This window comes from Lycium barbarum, chromosome 12 (genome assembly GCF_019175385.1).
Source record: "Lycium barbarum isolate Lr01 chromosome 12, ASM1917538v2, whole genome shotgun sequence".
NCBI lineage: Eukaryota > Viridiplantae > Streptophyta > Magnoliopsida > Solanales > Solanaceae > Lycium > Lycium barbarum.
The window spans coordinates 46,647,153-46,665,776 of NC_083348.1; positions in this window are offsets into that span (position 1 = coordinate 46,647,153).

An 18,624-nucleotide genomic window follows, 5' to 3' on the forward strand; every position below is an offset into this window, starting at 1 on the left:
TCATTTTTTCGAGGTTGTTGTTTCGCCATCGAACCTTGACCGAAGCGACTTCTTTATTTCGGAGTCGTCGCACCTGTCTATCTAAAATGGCAATAGGTACTTCTTCATATGTCAGCTTCTCTGTCACCTGCACATCGTCAACCGGGACTATTCGTGTAGGATCCCCGATACACCTGCGGAGCATCGAAACATGGAACACCGGATGGAGTGATTCAAGCTCCGAAGGTAGGTCCAATTCATATGCTACCTGTCCCACCTTACGGACAATTTTATAAGGTCCGATGTATCTTGGACTCAACTTCCCTTTTTTGCCAAATCTCATCACCCCTTTCATTGGCGATACCTTCAGAAATACCCAGTCATTTACCTGGAATTCTAAATCTCGTCGGCGGTTGTCCGCATAAGACTTTTGGCGACTTTGGGCTATTAACAGTCGGTCTCGAATCACTTTAACTTTTTCAACTGCTTGTTGGATCAAGTCGGGGCCAATCAATTGTACTTCTTCGGTTTCAAACCATCCAATTGGGGATCTACATTTTCTTCCGTACAAAGCTTCATATGGGGCCATTTGAATACCGGAATGGTGGCTGTTGTTGTAGGCAAACTCAATTAATGGCAAATGATCATCCCAACTACCGCCAAAGTCTAGTACACACGCTCGTAACATATCTTCTAAAGTTTGAATGGTACACTCGGCTTGCCCGTCAGTCTGTGGGTGAAATGCCGTGCTGAATTTGACTTAAGTACCTAACCCTTCTTGAAAATATTTCCAAAACTTAGCTGTAAACTGGGCCCCTCTGTCTATAATAATGGCTACAGGAATTCCATGAAGTCGCACAATTTCTTTCAAATACAACCTCGCATAATCTTCCGCCGAATACGTGGTTCTGACTAGGAGGAAATGAGCTGCTTTCGTGAGCCTGTCCACGATCACCCATATAGAGTCATATTTGCCTCGGGAACGGGGTAATCCCACAATAAAATCCATATTAATCTCTTCCCATTTCCAGGTAGGAATTTCCATTGCTTGCAATAAGCCCCCTGGCTTCTGATGTTCTGCTTTCACCTGTTGGCAGTTCGGACATTGCGCCACGAAATCTGCTATGTCTCGTTTCATGCCATCCCACCAATATAGCAATTGAAAGTCATGATACATTTTGATCGTACCTGGATGGATGGAATACCGAGAATGGTGCGCTTCCTCTAAAATTCGCTGGCGTAATTTTGCCACATCCAGTACACACAGTCTGTCTCGGTATCTAAGAACCCCATCTATGGAAACTGCAAATGGAGACTTCTCTTTCCCACGGGATACATCCCTGTGATGACACATCTGTGGATCTTCGTACTGGCGGTCTTTTATCTCCGCATTCAAGGGCGAGACTGCAGGATCATTAACACTAATTCCTGCCTTACCTGAATCAATTACACGTACCCCAAGATTTGCTAGTTGATAGAGCTCACGAACCATTTCTTTCTTTTCTGAAGGGACTTCACTTAAACTGCCCATTGATCGACGGCTAAGCGCGTCTGCTACCACATTCGCTTTCCCGGGGTGGTATAAAATATTCACGTCATAATCCTTCAACAATTCCAACCACCGCCTCTGTCGTAGGTTCAACTCCTTCTACTTAAAAATATGTTGAAGACTCTTGTGATCTGTATAGATATCGACGTGCACACCGTACAGATAATGCCTCCATATCTTTAAGGCATGCATAACCACAGCCAATTCGAGATCATGAGTCGGATAATTCTGTTCATGATTCCGCAACTGTCTCGAAGCATATGCAATAACCTTGCCATGCTGCATCAGCACACATCCTAGTCCCACACCGGAAGCGTCACAATACACGACATAACCATCCGACCCTTCTGGAAGTGTTAACACTGGAGCTGAGGTCAATCTATCCTTTAGCTCTTGGAAACTACGCTCAAAAGCATCATTCCACTGAAATTTCGCTGACTTCTGGGTTAGCTTCGTTAATGGGGATGAAATAGATGAAAATCCCTCTACGAATCTTCGATAATAACCTGCCAAACCCAGAAAACTACGAACTTCTGTAGGCGTCGTAGGCCTTGGCCAAGTCTTCACAGCTTCTATTTTCTGGGTGTCGACTCGGATGCCATCATCCGAAATAACATGGCCTAGAAATGCCACAGAATTTAGCCAAAACTCGCACTTTGAGAACTTCGCATATAATTCTCGGGCTCGGAGAACGCCAAGAACAATTCTTAGGTGGTCTGTATGTTCTGACTCTGTGCGAGAATATACCAGAATATCGTCGATAAATACTATCACGAAGAGATCCAAAAATGTCCTGAACACATTATTCATTAAATTCATGAACACCGCCGGGGCATTTGTCAATCCAAACGACATCACTCGGAACTCGTAGTGACCATATCTTGTCCTGAAGGTAGTCTTAGGAATATCTGCTTCTCTGATTCTCACCTGATGATAACCCGATCTCAGATATATCTTGGAAAACCACTTAGCACCCTGTAACTGATCAAACAAATCATCGATTCTGGGAAGAGGATATTTATTCTTTATTGTCACCTTATTCAGCTGCCTGTAGTCGATACACATTCGTAGAGATCCGTCTTTCTTCTTTACGAACAAGACTGGCGCTCCCCACGGCGATGAACTGGGTCTTATAAACCCCTTCTCAAGTAAATCTTTTAGCCGTGCTTTTAGCTCTTTCAGTTCTGCCGGAGCCATTCGATAAGGGGGAATAGAAATAGGCTCGGTGTCTGGTAATACATCGATAGCAAAGTCGATTTCCCTTTCTGGAGGAAGACCTGGAAGTTCATCCGGGAATACATCTGGAAATTCATTTACTACCGGGACAGATTGGAAAACTGGTGGCCTTGCCTCCGTATCATGAACCCGAACTAGATGATAAATATAGCCCTTGGCTATCATCTTTCTTGCCTTGAGGTAGGAAATAAACCTACCCTTAGGGGATACTGTATTACCCTTCCATTCAAGTATGGGCTCTCCCAGAAACTAGAATCGAACCATTTTCGTTCGGCAATCAACATTTGCGTAACACGACGCTAACCAATCCATACCCATTATTACGTCGAAGTCTATCATTTCCAGTTCAATCAAATCGGCCCTTGTTTGTCGGTCACATATAACGACTACACAATTCTTATATACTTGTCTCGCTATTACGGGATCACCAACCGGGGTGAACACCTCGAAAGGTTTAATCAGCTCGGCTTCCACCCCGATACAATTAGCAACATACGGGGTAACATAAGAGAAAGTAGAACCTGGATCAATCAAAGCATATACCTCACGGGAAAATATAGTCAAGGTACCTGTGACAACATCGGGGGAGGATTCAAGATCCTGTCGCCCTGCCAAAGCATATACGCGGGGCTGAACAGCTCCTGAAGTAGATGCTCCCCCTCTGCCTGTACCTCTACCTGCTGTAGCCTGAGAAGTCTGTGCTGTCGGACGCACTGAAGAAGAACCCGCTGCTGAACCTGTGGGCTGAGTCCCTGCTCTATCTCTCACCGAAAGGCAATCCCTCATCATGTGACCAACTTGCCCGCAGGCATAACAAGCATCGGTACCCTGACGACACTGTCTGGAATGTAATTTACCGCACTGGCTACACCGCGGTACTGGGGGTCTCCTCTGGCTAAAATCTCCCTTGAACTGAAAATCGGAGGCCCTCGAACTCTGGCCTTGTCCCGACTGAAAAGAACGATCGGACCTCCTGTCTGAGAACCTGGGAGGCGCACTGGTCGCTGACTGACCTGAGTGCCTAGAGTGCGTCTGCCTCGGTCCCCCTCTATACTTGCTACTCGCTCCCATCGATCTAGCCCTCTTACCTTGTTTCCAATCACCGTCACGCTCACTCCTTTGCTGTTGTTGTCATTCCTTAAGATTTTGAGCGTGAGCCTGTATCCGGGAAATATCCATCCCATCTTGCAAAGAGGTCGTCAAACAATCTCTAAACAAGTGGGGTCCTAAACCACTCACAAATCTGTAGACTCTATCTCCCATGTCGACCACCATAGTTGGAGCATATCTGGCCAACGTATTGAACTGCATACTATACTCTCGAGCACTCATGCTTCCTTGCTTTAAATTCAAGAACCTGTCCGCTCTAGCTCGGCGGACCTCGAGCGGCAAGTAATGACGAATAAAGGCATCCACAAATTCTTGCCAAACGGGAGGTGGTGCATTCTCTCCTCTTGATATCATCCAATTTTTGTACCATAGCACCGCCACATCGCGGAGTCTATAAGAGGCCAACTCTACCGATTCGGTCTCAGAAGCATGCATAAGTTTCAGCGTCCTCAACATCTCATCAACAAAGCCTTGGGGGTCCTCATCCGGCTTCGACCCAAAAAATTCCGGAGGATTTAAAGTCAAGAAATCACGGGCTCTCGTACTGGCGGAACGGTCACTTAGGCCCGCATTCGGCCGCTGTGCCTGGGCGACAACCAATTGTGTCAGTAGGTGTATGGGACTGAGGCTCCTCCCTGCTCTCCTACATTAGGTGAGGCCTCATTCTGTGATTCACTTTCCTCTACATTCGCCGGAGGCTCCCTTTCTACCCGCTTCTTCATCTTAGCTTTGTCTTTCTGGGCAGCTGTAGTTTTTCCTTTCGGCGGCATTCTAAAATCACAACGCACTTTTAGGGAAGGATAAAATCCTATGCATGGCTCTATCGCATGATCTAGTAAAAAGAAAGATGGTCATTTTCCTAAATGCCATGTAGCCTCTTGTTTATTGATGTGGCGCGCAACACACCATAAACAAGACTCTACTAGACACGGCTCGTAGACACTTCCTAGGACGAACGGCTCTGATACCACTTCTGTCACGACCCAACTAGGGGCCGCGACGGGTACCCGGAGCTAGATACCGAGCACCGCTCACTCTACTACTCATTTTACTCATTTAATGATCTTTTGCCAGTTTTATGCATGAAAGTATAGGAAACATAATTTGTATCAAAACATCAGTACTTTATATACATATGTCTCTCGGCTATCAAAATAATATATACATACTAATAGCATCTTTTGAGACCACCTGACCCACACTACGTATCTACGAGCCTCTACTGTCATAATGAATACATAGACGGAACAAGACTCCGTCATGCCCAAAATATATATACATATATAAAAAAGAGAAATCATAAGCACCTCCGAACAATGGAGTGCTCTCCACCGCTGACAGCTCCTAAGTATCTGGATCAAGCTCGCCTCCCTGTCTACATGTGGGCATGAACACAGCGTCCAAAGAAGGGACGTCAGTACGAATATTTTACTGAGTATGAGAGGCATTGTTACACCCAGTAAGAGTCTGTGCTATTTTAATTAAGACAAGAAAGAATGAGTTAAGAAAGTTCAAGGAAAGTTAATCGAGTTAGTAAGAATATCGTTATGTATATGGTTGCCTTAAGTATCCCGAGGTGACATCGTAACCTAAAGGATTTGAAATCGCGTTATGAGCATATATGAGGTAATGTGAGTGCCCTTTTAAAGAATTTGAGATTATTAGTAATGATATAGAAGATGGATAAAAGATATGAATATATTTTTGCGATTGGAGTTTCGTCGAAGCTTCGTAAGTTCTCCAGTTACGTTTAAGGTTATGGTGATTCTCCGGACCCTTCGAGACGTGTATGGATTGTTATGTATGTATATGGGTATGTATAAGAGGTTACATGAGAGTTGGAAGAGGATTAGAAGATAAACGAATCTAAACAAAATGAATCGGAACAACTTCAGTAAAATCTCGGACCAGATTTTTAGCCCATATTGTTGGGGGCATATCTCCTAGTATATGAGGAGTTTTAAGGTGTTTCAAAAGCCTAAAATGAAGTTCATCGAGTCTAGTTTCCAACGCAACAAACCTCTCGTCAAAATGATATTTGGATAAGGAAATATGGACGATGCAATTTGGGCTGGCAGGGCAGCAAGTTTGGACCCGACCCAAACACTAATGTTTCGGCCCATGAGGCCCATTAACGTTAATATATATGGAAAATTCACTTGAGGGCTGATCATCTTCAGCTAATATCCTCCAAAAACATTAGAGAGAGAGAGAGAGAGATCCTAGGCTAAGGAAGCCATTTTGATCAAAATCCGAGCTCCGAATCCCGAAGCTCATGAAGAGAAAAACATTGTACGTTGCGTTGCCTTCAATTTGAGATAAATATTGGTCTTGGGGGATGCAATTTTCGTGGTGGAGCTTCTGATAAGGTATTTATAAAATTACTTTTATGTTATTAAAGTGTTTATTTAGAGTTTTAACGAATTAGAACGGAGAAAACAACATTATAAACTCGGTTGTTGTTTTGTTGAAATTTATGGGTGAGGGGATGTTTTAATTGAAATTGATGGACTGATTTGAATTAATATTTTGGTTGTTGTAATCATGGATATGTGAGGAGAGTGAAGGAATTTAATGGTTAGAGTTGAAATGAAGGTTTTTGCTTTATGAAGAAAAGAGGAATCTTTGCATTTTAGTGCGATTTGTGGTAGTTATGTATATTGTTGAATGGGTTGTTGTTGTTGTTGTTGATATATTGAGCCGAGCTAAGTCTCGGGGATGTCATATATATAGGGGAAATGCTGCCGAAATTTCGGTAGGCAAGTATGTAACAAGCTTGGGCTATTGAAAGGCTTGAATTTGACATTTGGCAAACTTGACCATTTGTAGATTTTTGACGAACTTGAGGCTCGATTTTGGAGACGTATAAAGGGCGGAAAAGGTATGTAAAGCTTATCCTTTCCTTCTTTGGCATGCCCTAGGTCTACTAGGTTGAGATTTCGGCCTCGGGGACCATCCTGCTCATCGTAACCCGAGATTAGTTTTCGTTACTATTCATTCAATAGAATTGAATTATAAAAGGTGCATTTTACTAGAAAAGTGGTTGGACTTCCAAAACTTTTACAAATGTAACCCGATCGTTCTAAAACTTTCCTGGATGACTCCGTAGAGTCTAATGGGCGTGATTCTCGTCCGCCGCCTCGACTTGGCCCGAGGTGGGCCCGCTATCCCCGATGCCTCTCTTATTGTTCTGTTTGTCTTATTCCCGTACGGTAAGTCAAGGGAACTCATGGTTATTATTCCGACTACTAAATGGGAGATATTTTATCTATCCCGAGACGGATTTTAATGATTATTGACCCAATTGTGGGGACCGAAACCCTGACATGTGATGTACGGCTTTAGCCAATGTACTCTTGTCCGGAGATCGCAGGTAACTCCTGGTTATTATGCTGTTCACTATATGATAGGTGTTATGACCACCTTCATGAGCATTATAAAATGTTTTTGACATCTAAAGCGTTTTTAAAAATCTTACCTTGACATTCTGGACAAACTACTTATTTTCTTTATTTTCCGATATACGATTTTGGTATACCTGAGTCCTGTGTGATGCATGATCCTGGCATGTGTGATTATGTTTGGAAAGTGATAATTTGGCATTTTGTCTGGTTATCTTCTGTGTTACCGAGTCCCGGGCCGGTTATGTGAATATGCGCATATGTGATATTGGCCGCTGGACCCTCGACCGCGGCGTGCCCGACATTGACTGCTGGACCCTTGACCGCGTCATGCCGGACGTGTGGCATTGACTGCTGGACCCTTGACCGCGTCTGCCGCACTTGTGATTATGCCGATATAGACCGCTGGACCCTTGACCGCGGTATGTCGAACTTTTGATAGAAAACCGCTGGATACTTGACCGCGGTATGTGTGATTGTGACCGCTGGACTTATGGCCGCGGAAATTGTGCGTTGATTCTTCTATGTGTGTGAAACAAAGATGTTTTCCAAAAGAAAGCAAACATTTTGTCATCCCGATTGCCGTGTTGATTTCTCCGGAACTTCTTTTGCCTGTTGTACGCCGGATACGACTCCTTAGTATGCTGGCTATTGTGCTCGCTTTCTATATATCGTATTTCAGTTGTGACTTTGCTTTCTGTGTTGTATGCTTTACATACTCAGTACATATTTCGTACTGACCCCCTCTTTTCGGGGGGGCTGCGTTTCATGCCCGCAGGTACAGATTTTTGTTTTGGTGACCCACCGGTATAGGATCTCCATCCTGCGGTTCGGAGTGCTCCTCTTTCTTTCGGAGCCGACGTTTTGGTATATACTCTTTTGGTGTACATGTTTATGTTGTTCAGGGTACGGCGGGGCCCTGTCCCGCCATATGTTTCTGTCATTCTGTATTAGAGGTCTGTAGACATAGACGTGGGTAATGTATAGTTTTGTCTGGATGTGTCATGTGATTTGGGTTCGGGCGGCTCATCCGCCGTGACGACCCTATCGGTTGCATATATGTATGTCTTAATACGTTGTGTATGATCTGAAAGCCTTGCCGGCTTCTCTGTAGGGTATATGGTTGTAGGCACCCGTGTGGAGCCTCGTCTGGTATTTACTTATATACAGGCCATTTGTATGCTGAATTTGGTAACGAGCATGTTGGGGGTGCCCAAGTCGGGCACTAGTCACGGCCCACGGGGTTGGGTCGTGACAGAAGTGGTATCAGAACAGTTCCGTCCTCGGGTTGTCTACAGACCGTGTCTAGTAGAGTCTTGTTTATCGGTGTGTTGTGCACCACATCTATAAACAGGAGGCTACAGGGCATTTAGGGTGTTATCCTTTCTTCTGAACCTAGATCGTGCGATAGAGCTGTGTTATCAGGAGTGTTCTTCCCTGACGAATTGTTATACTTTCAGCGATGCCTCCGAGGAAGGCCACAGACGCCCAAAAGGGCAAATCTACAGTGGCAGGTGAGACCAGCCGAGCTCGGGTGACTACTAGGGCTCGTGCCCAGACCGAGCCAGATGTTGAGCCTTCAATGGCCAGTTCTGCTACGTCACCAGTACCGGAGGGGTCTGGAGCAGCCACAGCTGCAGTACCGGGGGCGGCCCCACCGCCAGCTCCCGCGGCACCAGTACCTGTACCCCCAGCCCCCCAGCCACGGGCAGATGATGGGACCCTGAGAGAGGCAGTCCAGTTATTGACTCAGTTGGTGGCAGGACAGGTTCAGAGACAGGGAGCAGGAGATGATCGTGTAGACGGACGCAATAGTAAAAGGGCTCGTGATTTTCTGCTTTGTCGCCCACCAGAGTTTTCCGGGTTAAAGCCCGCAGAGGACCCTCAGGAGTTCGTCCGACAAATGCAGCGTGCCCTGCGATTGATTAGTGCCTCCGAGACAGAGTCGGTTGAGTTGGCGTCATACCGGTTGCACGATGTAGCAGCCAATTGGTATGAGTCTTGGATGTTATCCAGAGGTGAGGATGCCCCTCCAGCGGTATGGGGAGAGTTCACAGAGGCCTTCCTGGCCCATTTTCTACCTCCGGAGATGAGGGGGGCCAGAGTAGACAGGTTCCTGCTATTGAGGCAGAGGGGCAGGAGTGTCAGGGAGTACAGTCTGGAGTTTGATTCGCTGGCCAGATATGCATCCACCTATGTTGCTGATATGACTGACCGGATGCACCGGTACGTGATGGGGTTGGATGATTATTTGGTTGACAGCTGTACGGTGCTGGCGGCCTAGACAGGGATGGACATTGCCCGTATACAGGCCCACGCCCAGAGTATGGAGGACCGACGCCGAGGGCGCCAGCCTGACAGGGATTATGACAGGGGGGTCCGCCCAAGAGATCCAGATCCGCGAGATATTCTGGGGGATCGCGAGGCAGGCAGCCTCAGCAGCAGCAGAGCGGATATCCTCCCCAGCCGGCACAGAGCACCCCCCCACAGTTCTCCGGCTGGGAATCGGATGGTGCAAAGTATTCGAGGGCAGGCCAGAGCTCTAGGGCTTCAGACTTTCAGAGGGACAGAGATTCCAGCCAGTGGAGGCCACCTTTACCCCGCTGCCCTCTCTGTAGGAGACACCACCGGGAGGGGGAGTGCCGTCGTACCACGGGTGCTTGCTTTACCTGTGGCCAGCAGGGCCACTATATGAGAGACTGCCCACTCGGGGACCGTGCCGGGGGAGCAGCACAGCCTACCGGATCAGTCGCTAGTTCGTCTTCCCCTTCCGTAGCCATGCGCCCGATGGGACGGGGCACACCGGCACCAGCAGGTCGTGGCAGAGGTCGAGGCAGAGCCTCCAGTTCCGGCGGTCCATCGAACCGCCTATATGCGCTGACCAGCCGACAAGACCCAGAGATGGCACCAGGTGCCGACCCAGGTATATTATTAATCCTTTCTTGAGAAATATGCGTGTGGATAGATCTTTCTATCATATTATGTGATTTTCTTCTTCCGGGTGTTAGTAAAGGTAAAGTGATCTTCAACCCAGTAGAACTATATGAGGTGACCAGAAACGTACCCTAGGGAATGGACATTGAGGATTCAGAGGGGCGATAGAAGAGTTGAGTCAAAAATAGAGAAACGACACGAGATAATATGCTTGAAGTGTTATAAGTGGGATTAAGGGAAATTGCGAAATGGTTTAAGTGAGATGGTCAGAACGAGCTAGTTACTAGAAGACAGTGAATTTAAAGAGAACGAGCAAGAAGAACTCGACTTAAGCTTCAAGTATAGATGGATATGGTAAGTTGCAGTCGATTACGGAGGTAGCTAAATCGTGTCTACTATATTTGGAAGACCAATATTAACAGATGTCAGGTGGAGAATGGCATTAGGCTAAGTAAAGAAAGGCACAGCATGATAGATGAGTTCAAGTTACAAGTGAATCGTTATAAGATCACCAGAAGCAGTATAATTATGTAGGACTAATTTGACATTCGGGGACGAATGGTCCTAAGGGGGGGAGGATGTTACACCCCGTAAGAGTCTGTGCTATTTTAATTAAGACAAGAAAGAATGAGTTAAGAAAGTTCAAGGAAAGTTAATCGAGTTAGTAAGAATATCGTTATATATATGGTTGCCTTAAGTATCCCGAGGTGACATCGTAACCTAAAGGATTTGAAATCGCGTTATGAGCGTATATGAGGTAATTTGAGTGCCCTTTTAAAGTATTTGAGATTATTAGTAATGATATAGAAGATGGATAAAAGATATGAATATATTTTTGCGATTGGAGTTTCGTCGAAGCTTCGTAAGTTCTCAGTTACGTTTAAGGTTATAGTGATTCTCCGGACCCTTCGAGACGTGTATGGATTGTTATGTATGTATATGGGTATGTATAAGAGGTTACATGAGAGTTGGAAGAGGATTAGAAGATAAACGAATCTAAACAAAATGAATCGGAACAACTTCAGTAAAATCTCGGACCAGATTTTTAGCCCATATTGTTGGGGGCATATCTCCTAGTATATGAGGAGTTTTAAGGTTTTTCAAAAGCCTAAAATGAATTTCATCGAGTCTAGTTTCCAACGCAACAAACCGCTCATCAAAATGATATTTGGATAAGGAAATATGGACGATGCAATTTGGGCTGGCAGGGCAGCAAGTTTGGACCCGACCCAAACACGAATGTTTCGGCCCATGAGGCCCATTAACGTTAATATATATGGCAAATTCACTTGAGGGCTGATCATTTTCAGCTAATATCCTCCAAAAACATTAGAGAGAGAGAGAGAGATAGAGATCCTAGGCTAAGGAAGCCATTTTGATCAAAATCCGAGCTCCGAATCCCGAAGCTCATGAAGAGAAAAACGTTGTACGTTGCGTTGCCTTCAATTTGAGATAAATATTGGTCTTGGGGGATGAAATTTTTGTGGTGGATCTTCTGATAAGGTATTTATAAAATTCCTTTTATGTTATTAAAGTGTTTATTTAGAGTTTTAACGAATTAGAACGGAGAAAACAACATTATAAACTCGGTTGTTGTTTTGTTGAAATTTATGGGTGAGGGGCTGTTTTAATTGAAATTGATGGACTGATTGGAATTAATATTTTGGTTGTTGTAATCATGGATATGTGAGGAGAGTGAAGGAATTTAATGGTTAGAGTTGAAATGAAGGTTTTTGCTTTATGAAGAAAAGAGGAATCTTTGCATTTTAGTGCGATTTGTGGTAGTTATGTATATTGTTGAATGGGTTGTTGTTGTTGTTGTTGATATATTGAGCCGAGCTAAGTCTCGGGGATGTCATATATATAGGGGAAATGCTGCCGAAATTTCGGTAGGCAAGTATGTAACAAGCTTGGGCTATTGAAAGGCTTGAATTTGACATTTGGCAAACTTGACCATTTGTAGATTTTTGACGAACTTGAGGCTCGATTTTGGAGACGTATAAAGGGCGGAAAAGGTATGTAAAGCTTATCCTTTCCTTCTTTGGCATGCCCTAGGTCTACTAGGTTGAGATTTCGGCCTCGGGGACCATCCTGCTCATCGTAACCCGAGATTAGTTTTCGTTACTATTCATTCAATAGAATTGAATTATAAAAGGTGCATTTTACTAGAAAAGTGGTTGGACTTCCAAAACTTTTACAAATGTAACCCGATCGTTCTAAAACTTTCCTGGATGACTCCGTAGAGTCTAATGGGCGTGATTCTCGTCCGCCGCCTCGACTTGGCCCGAGGTGGGCCCGCTATCCCCGATGCCTCTCTTATTGTTCTGTTTGTCTTATTCCCGTACGGTAAGTCAAGGGAACTCATGGTTATTGTTCCGACTACTAAACGGGAGATATTTTATCTATCCCGAGACGGATTTTAATGATTATTGACCCAATTGTGGGGACCGAAACCCTGACATGTGATGTACGGCTTTAGCCAATGTACTCTTGTCCGGAGATCGCAGGTAACTCCTGGTTATTATGCTGTTCACTATATGATAGGTGTTATGACCACCTTCATGAGCATTATAAAATGTTTTTGACATCTAAAGCGTTTTTAAAAATCTTACCTTGACATTCTGGACAAACTACTTATTTTCTTTATTTTCCGATATACGATTTTGGTATACCTGAGTCCTGTGTGATGCATGATCCTGGCATGTGTGATTATGTTTGGAAAGTGATAATTTGGCATTTTGTCTGGTTATCTTCTGTGTTACCGAGTCCCGGGCCGGTTATGTGAATATGCGCATATGTGATATTGGCCGCTGGACCCTCGACCGCGGCGTGCCCGACATTGACTGCTGGACCCTTGACCGCGTCATGCCGGACGTGTGGCATTGACTGCTGGACCCTTGACCGCGTCTGCCGCACTTGTGATTATGCCGACATAGACCGCTGGACCCTTGACCGCGGTATGTCGAACTTGTGATAGAAAACCGCTGGATACTTGACCGCGGTATGTGTGATTGTGACCGCTGGACTTATGGACGTGGAAATTGTGCGTTCATTCTTCTATGTGTGTGAAACAAAGATGTTTTCCAAAAGAAAGCAAACATTTTGTCATCCCGACTGCCGTGTTGATTTCTCCGGAACTTCTTTTGCCTGTTGTACGCCGGATACGACTCCTTAGTATGCTGGCTATTGTGCTCGCTTTCTATATATCGTATTTCAGTTGTGACTTTGCTTTCTGTGTTGTATGCTTTACATACTCAGTACATATTTCGTACTGACCCCCTCTTTTCGGGGGGGGGGGGGGGGGGGGCTGCGTTTCATGCCCGCAGGTACAGATTCTTGTTTTGGTGACCCACCGGTATAGGATCTCCATCCTATGGTTCGGAGTGCTCCTCTTGCTTTCGGAGCCGACGTTTTGGTATATACTCTTTTGGTGTACATGTTTATGTTGTTCAGGGTACGGCGGGGCCCTGTCCCGCCATATGTTTCTGTCGTTCTGTATTAGAGGTCTGTAGACATAGACGTGGGTAATGTATAGTTTTGTCTGGATGTGTCATGTGATTTGGGTTCGGGCGGCTCATCCGCCGTGACGACCCTATCGGTTGCATATATGTATGTCTTAATACGTTGTGTATGATCTGAAAGCCTTGCCGGCTTCTCTGTAGGGTATATGGTTGTAGGCACCTGTGTGGAGCCTCGTCTGGTATTTACTTATATACAGGCCATTTGTATGCTGAATTTGGTAACGAGCATGTTGGGGGTGCCCAAGTCGGGCACTAGTCACGGCCCGCGGGGTTGGGTCGTGACAGGCATGACCAATGAATAAAGGCATCAATAATATAATGAGAGCATCAATATAAAGCATATGGATCTGACCGATAATCATAAATGGAATAATGCATGCTGTCTTACTCATACTTATCATCGTAACATGTATGCATCATATGCAAGCTACCCGCCCATGTCGGAACGGTGTGATAATCAATAATATAAGCCCGCGTCCAGGCCTCCCGCATCCGGGGTACCATCTCATGCCGCCCACTAGTGGTGTCTGCCTACGCCCGAAGGTCGTGGTGTATCCGTATCGCCGCCCGCCGAAGCGGTGTCTGCCTGGCCAACTAGGCCCGGTATGCAATGCTCATGCCATGCTTATCATAAAATAATCATAATAATGTACTCATTGTAAAATACTTATCTTATCATAGCACATGCGTAAGGTTTGAGAACAACTTTACTCTATCGGGGTGACGTAAGGTCGTGACCCCCCGATTACTTTATGGAGCAATTACGGACATTCTGCCTCACCTTGAAAGGACTAGTACATAAGGTGAGTGTAGGAAAGGACTAACATCATCATCATCCTAGCATCATCATATCGTATAACTTATCTCATATAGGCATTTAACTTTTTGGAATGTAGGAGCTCATGGAAAGATGGTAATTTAGACTATAAGATTCATGCCATTGGAAAGAAAGGACTAGCCTCACATACCTTGCCGTTTAGCTAAGTTGTTGTCCACTTATTCTCCTTCGATACCACGTCGTCACCTTCATGGGAGAATTCGTACTTCATTAGTTAATTAACTACAAGAACGGATCGCTAGTTCTAGGAAAATTTGGGCAGTACTTCCTTCGTTTATACTACTTTTCCCATGTTCTATATCTACCCCCAACATTCACAATGCTATTCGATCGCAATATCGCAATCAAAATCATCATTTATGCACCATTAGCAAAATCCACCATTTTTCTCCAATTTTCCCATATTTCTCCCTATAGCTCACCTTAGTGCTTTCGTGCATTTACTACTTGTTTCACGTTATAAATATCATTTATATCATATTTGTACTCACAACACTTCAACATTCATGATTCAATTCCACTATCATTCATTTATGTCACTATTCACTCAATAATGACCCATTCCTATGTTCTTCTACATTTTAAGTATCTAAGCCTTCCAATACCATGAATCACGTGGTATAGTCATGAAACATACCTTAAATGATGATTGAACAGGCCTTGAGTTGAAATACTTCACTTAGCCAAAACCTTAGTTCCACCCTTTTTAAGGATTTCTTGACTTAGATGATCCTTTGATGTGTTCTTACACTTGTTTTCATGAATTTAGTGGTGTTGGTCTTGACGTTCCCTTTGATTCTCTTGAATTATTATGGAGGAAATATTTGGAGAGTTCTAGAGCATTCTTGAGTTATATAGAAGAAAAATGAAATGAAATGAAGCCTAAGTTCCTTTTAATAATCACAAAACTGATCTTTAATGAAAAATTGTCGGGATGAACAGTGGTCGTAAACCACAGTTTACGGGGACCGTATTGTGGTTTATGGTCCGTCCTCCGCCATCGTTTTTAAGCATTTAAAAAACAGAAAGTTTGGCTAAGGGACATGGCAGTTTACGACCGAGGTTTACGGTCCGTAAACCAGTTTACGGGCCGTCCTCCAAGTCGTTTTTAGCCATTTCAACACTTTGACAGAACTTGAAATTTTTGGACAGCTGGAGGACAATTGCACTATACGGTCCGTAAATCACTTTACGGGCCGTATAGTGCCCTTTACGACCACTGAGCTGAAAATTCTCCGCCACTTCCTTATTTCCAAAAATTCATAATTAGTCATTCCCGACTTAGTAAAACATCATACACTCAAGCCCTTCATTGTTCTACTCATCACCCAAGTACGGAAAAATTTCCGAGGTGTAACAAAATGGAGCTTGCCAACTCCGCTGGAACATCCTCTATCATAGCTTCAACTCATCTGGGTGTACCTGCGCGGCATGAAACGCAGCCCCCGAAGAAAAGGGGTCAGTACGAGCAATGTACTGAGTATGTAAGGCATGAATTACATAGTAAGGGATATAAATATGAATAGTAACAGAATGGAAATATAGAACATATCATGAGATAAAAGAGTAACCTGTACATCTGAGTGCCTCTTAGGGCGGATGCCATGCATGCTTATCTTTCCTTTGAAAACATTTCTTTTTCATATACATAGAACATAGAACATGTCATAGCGCCGAGCAACGTCGGCTCCCCCACATATGTCCCGCGTCCGGGCATCCCGCGTCCGAGATGATAAATTACGCCAACTGACCAGGTGGCAATGCGTCTATAGCGCAACATATGGCCCTTTTCCCCATATCCCCCACATACATATACATATATCATATAAGTAGCATGCATGAGAGCCCAAAGAAAGTCATGTATCCATCGGAGTGACGTAAGGTCGGTAACCTCCGATTACATTATGGAATAACCATGGCTGCTTTGTCTCACCTTGAAGGAACAATTATTATAAGATGAGACGAGCAACGAATAACAGCATACATAAACCGACACCTGGAGGCTCAGAAACAAGTTTCAGGTCAATCCGATTTAGTATAAGGAAGTTATGAGCGTTTGAAGTACAGAACCTTTTGCGAACATTTCAGAAGTCATTTTGGAAAATCATTCTTATCATAGTCATCATAGAAATATTCTCATCTTTGACATCATCATTGTCATCGTGAAACATATCCATCGTTATGGTCATAAAAACTTACAAAATCATAAACCTCTGTTTTGATAGAGTACGGGCACTTTGGAAAAAAAAACATTTACGAGTTATCGGGAAGAGAATCATGCCTTGGAACCATAAACATGTAACTTTTGAAAACAAGGAAATATGGAAGCAATTATGAAATCATAACATCGGAATCATGCCTTGAAAGAAAGGGACGAGCCTTAACATACCTGCTCCACGTCCTATTAGCTACGCTTAGTTGTCCAAGCTCGCTATCGCTAGTCTACATTCAAGAAGATTTACACAATCATTAGACTCATCATAATATACTTGTCTTAGTCCTTCAAATAAACTCATTTATAATCTGCCGAAATTTCGGCAGCATTTCCCCTGTAATTATAACCATCCCCGAGAATCCAACTCGGCCAAAGTATCAATCAACAACCCGAGAATTTAACTCGGCCAAATTATCCACAACAAATTCGAAATCTTCCAAACTTAATAAGGGCAACAACAACACATTTCTCATTTCCAAATTCATGAATTACATCTACAATCCACACATTAGCACCTTTATTCATACAAATATAAGAATTCATGCTAGTATCACATTAACTTCTCCAACAATTCCACAATGATTCCAACTTCATTTCAAACCATCAAACCTTCATTTTTATTATGAAATCCACAACAATAACAATCAAAATACTAAATAGAATCAATTCATCACACCTTATCAACATAGCCCTATATTCGGCCACAACCTACAAACAATTGCAATCCCAACTTAAACCATTAAACCTTCATTTGCATCATAGGACCCTCAACAACAACAGCTAAAATACCAAGTAAAATTAATTCATCGCTTCTACACAAGACAACCACCCACACGGCTACAACCAACATGCATATATTTCATGAATTTCATCCATTCCTCAATACTATAACATGCACAAATCACTCCTAACACATGTGAAAGAGGATTGAACACATACCTTTCTCACCCAACTTATTTACTCGGCTAGGGCTTGTGAACTACACAAATAAAGGCTTTGCTTGCTCCAGCAACTCCTTCATGTTAATGAGGGCCTTCAAATTAGTTGGAATACTAGAAGAAAATAATTTTTCTTGATCAATTCCATGGACTCAAATTTTTGGCACCATGGACGAACACTACTATGTTTCTCTTCTTTCTTTTTCTTCTTCTCTAAACTTCTTGTCTTGAAAGATGATTATGTCTTATTTGCCCCCACTTGTTTATATATATACTTAGCCCTTCCAATACCAAGTGGCCACCTACCCTTCTTCTTGAAGCTTCTTTAAATTAAAATAAAGATGACTAATGTCTTGCCTTATAAGCTTTGGTTTATACACATAATTTAGCTCCACCAAATAAAAATATGGACACATATTCCCTCACATGTCACACGGCCCTAGTAACTTCATGACCATTTTTTTTTTTAAATTCCCCATTTTGCCCCTAGCCTTCCACAATATTACCATGAACCATTTTGTGAATTTTCCTTTTTACCCTTAGCCTTTCTCAATATTTCCTTACTAATAACAACTTATACATTGAAATACTTTGGAACATAGTCTTGCCCTTAACCTACCACGTCCACCTTGAAATATCCGAATGTACGAAATACGGGATATAATAGTAACAATAACCAACTTATATAATGTTTTAAAAAACAAACGAGCTGTGGAATGTGAAAGTGTGGGAATACATACCGAGGGAGTTGAGTAAGAATTTGAGGAAAAAAGAAAAATAATTACTAATGATAGAGAATCGGCTTGCATTGAACTAGTAAAAAGGGTCAAAAATACCCTTCAACTTTAGAAAAACAGGCTAAAAATATCATCGGAACTTATTTTGGGTCAAAAATACCCCTCT